This window comes from Condylura cristata, unplaced genomic scaffold (assembly GCF_000260355.1).
Source record: "Condylura cristata isolate star-nosed mole 26May11 unplaced genomic scaffold, ConCri1.0 scaffold00010, whole genome shotgun sequence".
Lineage (NCBI taxonomy): Eukaryota > Metazoa > Chordata > Mammalia > Eulipotyphla > Talpidae > Condylura > Condylura cristata.
The window spans coordinates 11,353,572-11,369,045 of NW_004567111.1; positions in this window are offsets into that span (position 1 = coordinate 11,353,572).

The window sequence follows — 15,474 nt, forward strand, 5'->3', positions numbered from 1 at the left end:
AGACTAATTTTATGTGGCTATTACTATAGTGTATTATTATGTTGGACTTTCAGGACCTTTTCTTACATGTCTTTAATCTTCTCATATTATGTGATAAGCTTATTTTTGTTTTGAGAAAACCACGAATGGATCAAAAGCCTTTCAGTTCACATTTGTGTGTTATCATCCAGAAGTAGTAAATAATTCAGCTTTTTCAATTAGTTTTGTGATGAAAATTAGTCAGAGCAATTCAGTCTATTCTTCTAAATCAGAGTGCTGTAAAAATGTCACTTCCATAAACATCTTTTTAAACTTTTAAAAGATGATTATTTTGAATTTAATAATTGGTTATTGCTTAATATTTTTAATATTTTATTCAAGCCAGGTTGCATTTTTATATGTATGTATGTATGTATGTATACACATACATATATGTATATGTATATACAGATATGCATATATCACACATATGTATATACATATATGTATGTACGTGTGCATTGAAATATATATGCATATATACATATATTTATTTATTATATTGTATGTAATACACACATATTAAGATTCAGTCATTTCCTTATGCATACAGAACTGGGGTATAGGTCAGAGGTGTGGGGGCAGTAAGAGGATTCACTAGAGTTAGATTGGGGAGCAGAACAGACAGACTGACGAAGTACAATGCTGAGGGGAGCAGCAGGCGGGTCAGGGGAGTTCTGCTGAGCCACGTGGGTCAGCTCCTGGGTGGGGATCGAACTTGCACTGAAGATGCTGTGGCCAGCTTTGCAGTGCTGCACTTTAACCCGCTGTGCCACCGGGAGGGCCCACAAGTATATTTTCGTATTGAAAATTTTATCAATATTTACTTCATTAAGTTTACACAGAAGATGATCAAATGTCTAAAATATATTATAAAATATCCTACTTATAAGTATAGGCATTTATAGCTATCAATATTGTAAATACTTTGTAAACAATAGTCAGTAACATACAACAGTTATTTTTACATTTATAATTATTTTATAAGTGGATAAAAGGTAAAATAGCAGAATGTTACTTCTTTGAAATATTAAAATCTAATAAACAGGGAAGTAGGTCTAATTAAATTAGATACTTGCTCCTCATGCACTATGAGGGTTAATAGTGAAATCACTGCTGCAGTAACTATACTAAGTTTAAGTCACTTTCTTTGAACATGTTTATAATATTTACATTTCAAAATAGTGTGGTATTTTTCTGACTATCCAAAAAGTTAGTTATTATTGTAGGTTCATGGCATTATTGAAACTACCAGCATAAACTACTTCCCTACAAGAAATATACATACCTATGTTAATTGCAACATTATTTACAATAGTCAAGTTATAATCTCCTTGGCCAACCACAGGTGCCCAGATCAGGAAGATGTGGCACGTATACTTGATGAATACTACTCAGATAGAAAAGGTGACTTACCACTTATGATGACATGGATGTGACTAGAGGGGATTCAGACAAGTGCAATAAGTCAGAAGGAAAAAGGCAAATGTCAACATACCAACGTTGTCATACATATGTGAAATAGAGAAAACAAAACAAAAGGTCAGATAAAGCTAAACCTGTAACACCTTGGAAATCTGATTGTAGAACTAAGTCTACAGGAAGGGGAGACTCCCTACACCTCTGCATCATGGACACTATGAACTAATGTTGCCTCAGTAAAAAAAAAATAAAAATAAAAATAATAAAAAAATAAATTATGAGATAGACCAATGAGTTGTAATGTAACAGAACATAAAATGTCCATTGCTAGAAATTCACATTCCACATTATAACTTAACTTTGTCAATTTGTGGTCTAATATCAAAGAATTATATCCATAACTATCTAGCAAGGCTATTAAAATCTTCCATACTTTCCAACTTCATATTTCTGTAAGACCTGAGTTTTTTTATAAGCCTCAAACAAAATGCATAGGGCAGGTTAGAAACTGATATGAGACTCTGGCTAAATTCTACTAAGCAAGACTTTAACTTATAAAAAAATGTGAAATACTGCTCTTCTTAGTTTTTTTGTTTTGGATATTTTGTTATGTAATGAGTCTATGGATGTCTTAAAATTAATTAGTATTAGTAAATAAAATTGCTTCACAATCACCATCTGTCTGAGAACACAGACCTAGCATAGTTTCGCCCACTTGCAAAGGTTGGGGGCACTGGATAGAATCAGAATAGGGGTGTTTGAGAAGACCAGAAAATGGGTTGAGGGATTATCACCTGCCTTCATAAATTTCCTTTATCTGCATGCTTCATGGAAATCTGCAAAATTTTCCACTTGTTCAGGAGGCATATTCATATATATCTCTGAGTAGAAAGCCAATAATCTGTATAGAACAGAGATTACTAGGAAATTAAAGATGAATATACAAAAAGTTCTCTAAGTGTCTGATCCATAGCAGATGCTGAATTAGTACCTAAGGACTAAGTGAAGAATGAGGAAGTTCTCTTATGGTTGTTAAATGAACAAAGAATCTGGGTGTTTAAATGACAGGGAAAAAAGGGGTAAAACAGCTTTCCTGTGACTTTGGAAACTTGAATTTGGTACCATAAACACCATGTAAATACACACACACACACACACACACATCAAAGTGGTACCATAGTGGGGAGAAAGGAACAATCACCCTATATTTTGTAAAGTATTTTAGCTCTGAGATTTCCCAATTTATACCTACTTAACTCAAATTCAAGCCTCCTGACCTCTTCAAAGGTTTCCTTTACTTAAAAAAGAAAATATGCAAAAGGACATGAACTTGAAACCATTCCTGCTTCAGCTAATGGTAAATGGTGAATGGTTTCTGCTGAGTAATTCTATTCTGTAATTAATTCTACCGTAGGAGTTTTGGCCCTGGGAGAGCCCAGAGGCAGGTGTGGGATACTCTTTCCCTACACATAAAACTAATTGGCATATATGAAGCTTTTCTCTATGACCCTCGCCTCATTAGACCAGTCTCTGGCCACCTTAGTGGGTTGGTTATTTCTTAGAAAGCGAAGTTGTACCTTTTAATACAGAAAGGTAAGGTCAAGAAAATGACCGTTGATTTTCAGAGAACAAAATGGCAATAAGGTTTTCCTAATTTAAAAATATTTTCCCATGAAAAAACTCAGTGAGTGAAAGAAATCAAGTGTCTACAAGGCTATCCAAGAGAAGAACCACAAGGATCAGATTAATTAATAACCCAGCAATAAATTATGGTTCAGGAGGTTTTGAATTTCCATTTTCTGGATACTTTGTTAATCCAGACTTACTCTTTGTTTTTAATCCACTAGCTGAAGATCTTTTCTTGATTAAATACATATGATAGGATAATGGCAACAACAGAGATAAGCTATCAAGCTAATAAATTACATGCTCGTCTGTGTATATGGATCACCACTAAATATTTTGACAAGGGTGAACTTGTTCTTGCTCACTCCATAAATTCTACAGAATATCTCAGTTGTCAAGTTTATCATAGTCATTATAGAAAGCTTTGTGAAGATCACAGAATTCAAGAAGGTCATTTTCCCATATTTGCACATCAGAGTTCAAACCACTAACTATGCAATAATGAGATGTCTAATGTAGGGCATGAATTGCAGTGATAACCTTTAGGCATATTTTATGTAGTTCTGGTCTCTATCTGCATAGATGTATGTGGTAGCCGAGGGGGTAGTAGTGGCAATGGCGGTGGCAGTTAACAAGCCTGGCAGTATATTATTTTGGCAAGATCTACTACTTAGGCACCTTATTTTGCTACTCTCAAGGTAAGCATGTGAGGAATTATCTATCTGGATAAATCAGCTTTAACCTTCTGGAGTTTACAATGTTATCATGTATCTTGGTAGGAATTCTTGAGAATTATCTCTCTATATTGATCAACTATTAACAGCCTATATCCAGTGGCAATGAAAAACGTCAGCCTGGAACCTGCCGTCAGGGGTAATTCCAAGACAGCTCTGGGTGTGACCTCACGTGCTGGCTGTCTGCCCTGGAGTCCTTTCTTCTCTAAGCCTTGACTATATGAATAGAATCTATATATGTCAAAGGCTTGTTGGGTTGATTAAATGCGATCAAATAAGTGTTTAAAAGAACATCTAGCTAATTAGCCTTTTCTAAATTACTGCATAATAATCCAAAAGTTTTATAGGTTTCCTATTATTACTTTAAAATAATATAGATATTTGCTTAACTATCCTATTATTAAATAGTTTATTATAAAGTGTTTACAGATCCAAGCAATAACCTGAAGATTGTCATTTAAGTCTGTATTAGGAAAATTTGTATTATGAGTCAGCAACTTATGCTTTTCATTTTTCTATTTGTTTTCCTACCTCCTTCCTGTTGCAAATCGTACACTCTGATGTATCAAGTATGACGCTCCTTCAGATGTCACCTATTTTCTCTCACTCTCCCTTTTTTTTTTTTTTAAGATTTATTTATTTATTCATACAAAACTGGGATACAGGCCAGAGATGCGGAGGGTGAGAGGATTCACCAGAGGCAGTGGGAGCAGAACAGGCAGATCGACGAAGTACACTGCTGAGGGGAGCAGCGTTTGGTCAGGAGAGGTCTGCCTCACCATGTGGATCACCTCCAGGGCAGGCGGGGATCGAACTCATGCGAAAGTGGCTTAAGCCTCTCAGTGCTGCACTTTAACCCACTACGCCACCAGGGAGGGCCCTCACTCTCCCTTTTTAAATTTTAAACTTTATAGCATCTTGGGTTGAAAATCAAACTTCAAAATATAATCAGAAATGTAAAGGATTTCATGAGCCCCCCTAATCATGCCTCGCCTGCTCCACACTGATTGCCACCACCCTTATTAAGTACCAGGTGCTGTGCAGACATGTCACTTGCGGGCCCTCGTGAGCTTCTGCATCTGTTAGCTCTTCCTGGGTTTACAGACCAGTTTTTATTCTAGCTGCACAGCATGACATCTCTGGCAAGCCAGATCTGTCCTTCAGGTCATTTTTCCTTGTCATTAGTTGTCACTCTTTCATCAGATTTTCTATTGAGAGCATTTCTAAAATATACATGTTAAGATTTAGAGTAGGAAAAAAAAAAGATTTAGAGTAGGGTTTGTTGGCACTTGTAGCTTCATAGCACAAAGCAAATATCTTTTTATGAAGATTTTTCTAAGAGTTTTGAGTGTATCTTGATAAAAGTCTTGCTTTTTTTTCCTTCTTTGATGAATGCATAGATACTTCTTTACCTTAGTTTATTGCAATGGAATGGCATTTTAAATTATATATTCTATTAATGGTATGTAAAAATTCAACTACATGATTTAATCTTATCTAGCAGACTTCCTGAATTGGCTTGTTATTTTGAAAGATTTGTTGTATTAAACCTATTGATTTTTTTCTGTGGGAGTGATTATATCATTTAAAATTACATTTTTTTTGGTATCTGTTCCTGGAATAATTCCAGGATAATTATATTTTTTCTCATATATTAGTTTTTATCTCTATGTAATTAATAACTCATCACTTTATTAGACCATCATCATCCACTACTAAAGTTGCTTTCATAACTGCATGTAATCAATGTGACTGTGGATAAGTATTCCACAGAAAAGTGCCTGAGATGAGTGCTTTTGGGTAGTATATTAGGGGGGTGGGCCAGGAGTAGGGAGAAAGGCAAGTAGGAAAAGCTAAAAAAAGGTTGATTTGAGGGTTAAGAGGAATTCAGCATGTCTTCTTTAATCTGTTGGCTGTTATCTTTAAGTGGAGTGCCTGCAGATGATTTATCTTAAGGGCTGCTCATTAAGTTTCCACCTCTTCTAGGCTGCCTCTGTTGTAGATCCAGTGGGCTTTAAAATGCTTTGGTGTAAATCATAACTCAGGAAAGAAAAAAGGTAGTTTGCGCAGGATTGGGGGATGGGTCTGAAATTGAATGAAAATGATGTAGGTGGACTGAGGGGATGGGAAACCGGCTACTACAAGGGTCTCCGAAGGTCCCCTCCATTCTGACTTTCATCCTCTTCCATTCAGATCCTCTGGTTTGTCACTATGTCAGTAATCTTGAAAGAAGCCCTCATGTCTACTTAAGCTGCTGTGTGGCTGACTACGAACTGGCTTGCAGTTGATGCTTCCACAACTGACCCAAGGCGGCTAATTTATATTGATCACTCATTTTAGGCTTTTTACCCAAAAACATTTCTGTTGGTCTGAGTTCCTCCCCAAGTTCAGGTTTTCTTGCCTTTCAACCCAAATTGTCCAAACCTTTCTTCCTCAGTTCATGGTATGCAAAGCCTTATCCATCATTATCACATAGAAGAACCAAGAGGTGCCCCAGAGTCTTCATATCAAGAAAGTATAAACCCATACATATTAACAAAGGGAAAGAGAACATCTGTGTTTTTAACAGATCAGTATTAGAGATATGGATGTTTCATATCCTATTTTCCTACATGATTTTACTTAATATCTCACAAGAATTTTGTGAAATTTAATGATTGCTTGATATTTATATAACCTATAATTTACTAACTTGAAATATCTTCACAAAATGCAATTTAGTTTTAATTACTACAAACTTTTTGAATTCTTCCTTATGTTTTATTTTATTATGACGGTACTAAAAATAAATGGACATTTACAATTTTTCTAATGAACACTGTCATTAATATATAACCGACTTGTATAATCTCTTTGTATTTGTTTCCTTGAAAAATAAAAACATAGTAAAATCAAATGAAACTGACACACATATTAAAATTTTAGTGACTGTATTTCCTCATGGAAACTTGATGAATATTTTTAAAACATTAGTCTTTTCTATTAGCGTGGGTGGTCACAGAGATTATTTCTGAAAACTAGGAAGAATTTAAGGTGGGTCTTGACATGACATATTATGCAGTTTAACACATAACTGTGCTGAGATGGCAATAGGCTAAATTTTACTGCTTTACTACCTTTCAGGCAAAAGGACTGTATTTAGAAAGGCAACGATGTATTAGTCATTTGTCTATTTTCAAGTCCAATAGTTATTTTTTGCTCTCTCAGTTTCAGATCCATTTATGGGTGAAAAAAAGTTAAAAAAAAAGGGGGGGGGTGAAAAAGTGAGTCTTTATGCTAGTCAATGCTTCGGCTTGCCTCCTCTTCAATATACTCCCTAAGATCATAACTATTGTATTATTTCAAATAAAACAAATCAATGACAAATGTTTCCAAATACTTCTACTTCCTGGTGTTTCCTTTTTAATCAAAACATTTTACAATTTCAGATACACCAAGATCCAGATTAGACGGTTCCAACGTTAATCTAAATTTCAGTGCTACTTTGAAAAATGCCCCCTTTACATTTTTCAACAAATAGTAATTTAAGATCAAACCCTTTCAGTCTTTTCAAGATATCAGCAAGTGCATGTTTCTGTCTTATCCAGTATATCAATACATATTATCACTTGTAAAATATAAAGCATTTTAAAAAGTATTTTCCCAAGAATTTTTATAGTCAAGAAAATGTCTTAAGTGACATGCCTATTTTCATAAACCTGAGTATTGAATCAAGACTAAGTATGGACCTCTGGTAGCTTGCTGCTACCTAAAGGCAATTGTTTTCTATTGAAATGGTTATTATGCACGCATTATAGAGATGTCTCGGGAAAAATGTTTATGACATTCCAAGAAACAAGTAAATATTACAAATTCCACTAAGAACACCTTATTTTTTATCAAGATATATATTTATGACTGCAGTTTAAAATTTGATGGTACTCATTCTTATTTGAAGCTTAATGATGATCAGCTTGATTCATTAAAGAACTGTATGAGAATGAATTGTGTTAATACATTGTATTATCAATAGTGATTATATACAGTATTTGTTTTTGAATTCTCAGCATAAAACATTCCATAAAGATTTCAGTGAATGAACAAGCATTATTTTCCAAAGTATTTTGAGATTTCTAAATGAAGGATGTTCTAAGCAGTTATTATACTCTTCTCTTTTGATGTTCAGGAAGCAATCAGAACTCCCCCAGCGTTAAGGCACAGGATAAATGGCTATAGGGAAATCCTAGATTAGCTGAATGTGCCCAGATAATTCCATCTTCCACATTCATTAGTCAACAAATTGCATTTCTTTCCCTCAAGGTCACCCCTAAACCCAGCCTTGCTCTTAAGAGGATGATTGGTGCACAATCGACATTTCTGCCCACCCCCAACTTTCAAATATGGGCCATTATAGTATTGAATTAATTCTACTCGAAGGTACTATGTTACTAAGGTTTACTAATTCCTTACTTTATATTAGAAATTATGCTGTCATAGTCTAATCAAAACATTTTGCAAGCGACATCAAGACATTCCGATAAAATGAAAATAATAATTCCAAAGTAAAATACCAATAGAAGTGCCCCAAAGATGGACTTTCACATACTCCCAGGAAGAAAGTTCAAATATTAAGTATCCTTGCAATCAGAAGCACAAACTACATTAGTACATACTATAACTCCTATCAACCTTGTGTATTACAAGCCCAAAGGAAGCAGCGTCTTTCCTTCAATTTTGCAGGTTATATACTTAAAGATATTTAATAGCTTATATTTATGTGCAGGTGCATTATTACTTTACAAGATAACATGTGACTGGTATAGACACTGAGCACAAAATGCAATATACTGCATTTAAAATTTAAGATCATTAGAAAAATATAGACAGAATGATCAATTTTATAAATGCGAGTAATTGAACAATTAACGTTACTACATTAGCTGTCAGGACTATTTATCTATATTCAATCTACAGACAGTGAAATCAAATTAACTGTAATAAGAAATACAAGCTGTTTAAAAAAATGAAGCATGGCCCTCCCTGGTGACACAGCAGGTTAAAGCACCGCACTGAGAATCTAAAGCCACTTCCTCATGAGTTCGATTCCCGCCTGCTCCGGAGGTGACCACATGGTGTGGAAGACCTCTCCTGACCCACCCGCTGCTCCCCTCAGCAGTGTACCTCATCGATCTGTCTGTTCTGCTTCCCACTCTGTCTCTGGTGAAGCCTCTCACTATCCCTGAGCCTCTGGCCTGTACCCCAGTTCTGTATGCACATAAATAAATCTTTAAAAAAAAAAATGAAGCACTACTTATTGATAGTTTTATTTATTTATTTATTTATTTAAGATTTATTTATTTGTGCATACAGAGCTGGGGTACAGGCCAGAGGCTCAGGGGCGGTGAGAGGCTTCACCAGAGACAGAGTGGGGAGCAGAACAGGCAGATCGACGAAGTACACTGCTGAGGGGAGCAGCGGACGGGTCAGGAGAGGTCTGCCGCGCCATGTGGTCACCTCCGGGACAGGCGGGAATTGAACTCATGCGGAAGTGGCTTTAGCTTCTCAGTGCTGTGCTTTAACCCGCTGCGCCACCAGGGAGTGCCCTTGGTACTTTTATTTTTAATGGTATCTATTCTTAGTGATAAATTTTCTGTTTTAAAAATCATCTTACGAATCTTTTCCAGAATGTACTAGATAGGAGGCAAAGACATTTTTTAATATGCAAATAACAATGACTCAGGTTCTAGAGGTTTAAAAGCTCTAAGAAAAAAGTAGATAATTCATAAGTACTCAAAGTTTGATGTTACAATTATTGACATTATAACAATTGTCATAGAATGGCAGTGGGAAAAATAAGTTCTAGAATATTGATGGAACTATATACAAGGGAAAATTCTTAACACAGATATAAGCCACCCATATCACTAATAATATAATAATAGTAATGAGTCCTTCTTGGCTAGGACACTGTCTAGTACTAATTTATTTGAGTTATGGTCACATGTCAAAGATGGGCAACTTTTCTGACATCATGTTTTATAAATGGGTTGAAGAATGCCTAAAGGAAGGCCCTGGAAACAGGAAAATTATGTCAATTCTTAGAGTTTTAAAATATATTGAAACCTCTCTTGTTAGTAATCTGTTTTTCACAAATAATCTGAAAAAATAGTTCTTTCACAAGAGAAATAATAATATGCCAAGTTTTTTTGTGATAAAATTTGATCAGATAAAATTCAATTAATTTACTTTAATTCAATTTATGTTAACAGCCTTGGTAAACTACTACTGTTCACTACACATACAGGACTAAGTACATTTCCAGCTCTTCAATTGTATTGTATGAGAAAGAAACTCTTAGAAATAAAGTCATACTGTAATGTTATATATGTTATAACAATGGCATGGAAGGGACTTTTTTTGTAAGAATGTAATTTAGTTATGGAAGTTTTCTTTATGTAAAGCTAAAACAGCTTTGGCTTAATCTAAGAGTGAAAACTGATTTTAGGATTAGCTCCAGATATATTATCTCTTAGAATACATTTATTATTTAATTCCATAAAAGAAATGGTGATGACTTGCTATGATGACTTTTCTTTCATTGATTCATTTATCAACCCAAGGGTATTTTTATAACATTGATCTATCAGAGACTCTTGCCCAAGTAATCTCAGCCTTTTAATTACAATGTTATTTGTTCAGTTTTGTTTTATTAGGTTGATTGTGGAAAAATTCAGATGTTTTTCTGCCTGATCCAGAGCAGTGACTTCCTTATTCAGAGATTTCTTTAAACTGATAAACTGCTTAAAGAATCCTGCTGATTGCATTTTGATCTATGCATTTTTCTCATTGTTTTCTGTTCATCCACTGGCAGCCTTGAGGTCATTTTCAATCGCTCTCTATCGTAACAATAAATGTGATTGCCATTTTTGCATTTCCCCTTTGCATTTTAATTATATTCCTTAAAGTTTTCCTAAGGAAAGAAGTAGAATTGAATCAAATTGTGTGGATATTTTTAATATCTATGGTAAACAGAGCCAAATTGCTTTCCAAAAAAGCTGTGCTAATTTCCATTCCCAGTACAGAGGTAATTATGCCTTTCTCTGTCTTCTTGTTTCAATCATAAGTGCTCTTTACATGGTCAAATAACCCTCTCCAAGTTCTGAGATTCACACTTAAGTGCCAGAAAGCTTTTACATAAAGTGAATGGTTTTAATCCTAATTCACCGATGACTCGAATTACATAGGATAAATAAAATGGTGCTGTCCCAAGGAACTACTTATAGAGAACCTTTTTTTTTTTTTTTTTTTAGTGCAACAGCAGCAGCACAAAGCAGGATGAGTTTATAAGGACCATTTTGCCTTACAAATAGCTAAAACTGCTAGACAAAAATATAACCAAATTAAAGTAAGTTCAACCTTGAAAGATAGAGCAATTCCTTTTTCAGAAGCCCTTGGGTGCCACCACTGCAGCTGGGGATAGAGAAAGGGCTTATCAGATTTTTCTCAGAAATGGTCCTGTGTCCTGCATTCTCCGGACACTGTCATCCAGTTGGAGGCAGTTATTCAGGTGCCAATGATTTATTTCAGGACTGTCCTTCAGGAGAATCCGGTAAAGAACAAATAAATCCACCAAGAAACGGGGAAAGTCCTGTATAACCCAAGAGAGGGGGAAGTTACAACTACACTGCTGAGGTGAGCAGTGGGCGGGTCAGGAGAGGTCTGCCACGCCATGTGGTCACCTCCGGGACAGGCGGGAATCCAACTCATGTGGAAGCAGCTTTAGCTTCTCAATGCAGTGCTTTAACCCTCTGCGCCACCAGGGAGAACCTATTTATTTATTTTCTCAGAGGTATTGATTTATGCATACAGAACTGGCCAGAGGTGCAAGGGGTGGTGAGAGGATTCATAGAGACAGAAAAGGGAGCAAAACAGGCTGACTGAAGCAGCACACTGCTGAGGGGAGCAGCGGGTGGGCCAGGAGAGGTCTGCTGAGCCATGTGGGTCACCTCCGGGGCAGGCGGGGATTGAAGTCATTCGGAAGTGGCTTTAGCTTCTCAGTGCAGTGCGTTAACACACTGCCGTCACTAGGGAGGGTCCGCAATGTTTGTTTATTATTTTAAGCATTTATTTTTTATAGTCTGATGTCAGTGGGGTATAGACTCTTGCCTTGGGGGTAACAGGTAGATAACTTCCAGGTCCAATGGCACACCTCAGCCACAGGCAGTTAATTCTTTGGGACCAAAGGGGGCAGAGCTAAGGGATCGACATTCTATATTCTCAGCCTCTGTGGGATCGATAGAGAGGCTCTGTGTTTAGTACTTGAATTTCTAAGGTTTGAAAGCATGTTGTCTCATCAAAGGAAACAAAACACCTTGTTTACTAACTCAAGGAAAACAAGGAAACTTGTCTGTCATTTGGCTAGAAAACAGAACAATGTCCTCCATCCAAAATACAAGTCTCAAGTCTCTTCCATGCACAGATGTGAATCATAATGTTCAATTTCTCACATTAAATTAAATGTCAAACTCAGAAATAAAAATAAAAACTGGCCCTGCTTTGGTAATACCTATGGAAAGGCCAGGAGAAATAAGCACAGTGTATTCTGTTAACTTTCAGAGCCTAAAATATATGGGTCCCAGTTGAATTGATAAAAACGAACTCACAATAAAAGATACAATACTATGAATAAACACCTTCAGGAGGTAGTCAATAGAGATGACACTCAAGAAGGACAGTAGCTTAAATAATTAAAGAGATGAGTTACTTATTGCCATTAACCCTTAAGAGTAGAGTCTGCCCCCCCCCACAGCAAGATAAAGCCCAGCACTGCAAGGTGGCTGCAGCTGCTTCAGTGAGAGTTCGGTCCCTGGCCCCAGAGGTGACCCACATGACACAGCAGTCCTCTCCTGTCTTGCCAGCTGCTCCCTTCAGCAGTGTACTTCATCACTCTGCCTGTTCTTTTCCCAACTCTCACTCTGGTGAATCCTCTCACTGCCCCTGCACCTCTGGCCTGTGCCCCGGTTCTGTGTGCATAAATAAATAAATCTTTAAAAAAAAATAGAATAGAGTTTAAGCCCAAACTGAGAGAATTGCAAGTGAGATATGGCTACAAACTGACTGGCATGGTTCCTGTTATAAAATATTTTAGAAATGTTTGCTTTCCTATACCTCTCTGTTTAAAAAAAAACATAACTAGTAAACTTTCTGCTTATTGATTTTCCTCTGTAGAAACTAGTGCATGTGTGTTCATATATGTATGTAACATAAATGTGCACATATGTTTATATATGCAGACTTTGAATTTGCTTCCTGTTACCAGAACTCTAGCATAATAATTCCGGAGTTCCAGAATTGTTAGAGTGAAGGCTGGCAGATCTGAATCTGGGCAAAAGGTGTTTTTACTTCATTCCACAAAATCTCTGCTGTCCTCAACTACAGAGCTTCCCCAGGATTCTGAACTGAATTAGCCAGGTCAGAGTAGTTCCACCATTAACTGAAATTCTATCTTTCCTTTTCTCTACTGTTCCCTGTTTATCTCTGATCCATATTAAATTTTTTATTGTTATCGCTTGCCTGCTGTCTCTTTCCTTATTTGCTCACTTTTCTTTGTTCATTCCTTTATTGCACCATTAGTGGATTTTCAAGAGAAATTAGAGACTCAAATGTGGTTTATGTGTTCAGTTTAAATATAATTCATTCTTTTGATTTTCTTGATCAATATTACCAGACTCCTGTGTAGTAATCTTAAGATATCACTGGGTATTCTTTGCATAGACCCTCTGCAAGCAAGATTGCCTGCTTTTCTTAGTTTGCTAATTTATCATTCTAATTTTATTTTTCCTTCCTTCTTTTATTGCTTTTAATTTTAATTGTCATATTGATTTTAACTAAATCATCCATAATCATATTTTTCTGCCTTCACAAAAATATATTCCTATTAATATTGTTAACAGGAGAACAAATCCTGTTAATGTTATCTTCAACAGTGGTTGTTTTTTTTTTTAATATATATATATAAACAACCACATCATTTGAAAACAACAGCAATTTATTATTTGTTTCCAGTACTTCTTTCTGTGACATGTTTTATTTACTTTTCTTGCTTCATTTCTCTGGGTAGGTATTTCAGTTAGATATCCAATAAAGAGGAAACAGGGGACATCTTTGCCTGGAGGAACATTCATTCTTTTGCCAGTAATTGGAATATTAGCTATAGTGTATTTGAACATGTTTCTAATAAATTCGAGGCAGTTCTTTATCCATTTCCTATCTACTGAGTAATTTTAACAAAAGCAGATGTCTAACTTTGTTAAATATTTTTCTGCTTATCATATTGTCAAATGTGTTTTTCCATCTTATAGTGAATTGCTGTGTTGAATTACATTGAGGACTTTTCAAACATCAAGACAGGCTTAAATTATTTGGATAACTAGGTATTGATATATTAGTTTTTATAAATTGTTAAACTGAGTTTGTTAATATCTTGGAGTTTCTAATCATTATTCCTGAATGATAGTGTGTTTTTCTTATGTTTTGTCTACTTTTGGTATCAGTGTAATTAGCTGATGTCATAAGGTAAACTGGATAAGTTGATGTATTTTGATATTATTTCTTTTAAAAATGACTGTTATAATTTACTAGTGATGTTTTCTACATCTGGAGTTCTCCTTGACTAAAAGATTTCATCTATGAATAGAATTTCCTTCACAGGCACAGAATTATTCAGATGATCTCTTCTTGAATATGTATTATATTTCAATTATTTGTCCAATTTATATGTATCATGCAATTTATGGACAGCATGGTTTATAATACATTTCATCATCTTTTAAATAGTTCTATTTAATGACATCACTTTAATTTCAAATATTTGTTGTCTATTTCTTCTTACTTTTATCTTTGTCACTTTAGCTAGAAGCTAATCAATTAAGCTATGTTTTCACCAAATTCAAAAGGAAATAAAGTCTCTATTTATTCATGTCCTTCAACAATAAAACCAGATTGGCAGGTGGTTAAGGCAGCCTTAGGTGTGTCTCTTGGTCTTTAATTATGAATCTGAAGCTTGAAAGTGTTAATGTGCTATAGTGGATAATTACATCTTAAAAGAGCACTGTTTTTCCATTTTAATGCTTGATGATTTCAGTTTGCGAAAGAGTGGAGTAATACTTGAAAATACTAATGGTAATAGAGAACCTGCATTAATTCCAATGAGATAGTTTATATTCTCTAATCATTTCTGATGAGCCAAGAGGAAATGTAAAATATCTACATTTGTTACAAACAATTTAGCTTACTGATTATTGTGATTTGCATTCTATTTACATATTTGCTTTTCAGTGCTAAATTGATACCAACAAAAACTGTACAAGGATTTCTTGTAATTAAGTTAGAAATAATTAGTCCATCTCCTATAATTTCATGTGTTTGTATGTATTCCCGCCTTCCAGGCATGTGGGGAAACAGTGGTTTTTTTACAGCTTACAAACTGTATCCTTTTCAAGACTGTACAGGAACCTGAGGACATTTAGTGGGAAGGGGGAAGTGAACATGTCCTTTCATCTCGGCAGAGAGTAAATGTAGCTACTCAGAAACTGTGTTCACGCACTAACACAATTCCTCTGTGTTGCACTAGGTGTTTTATTTTATTTTATTTATTTTATTTATTTATTTTTTAAAGATTTATTTATTTGTACAT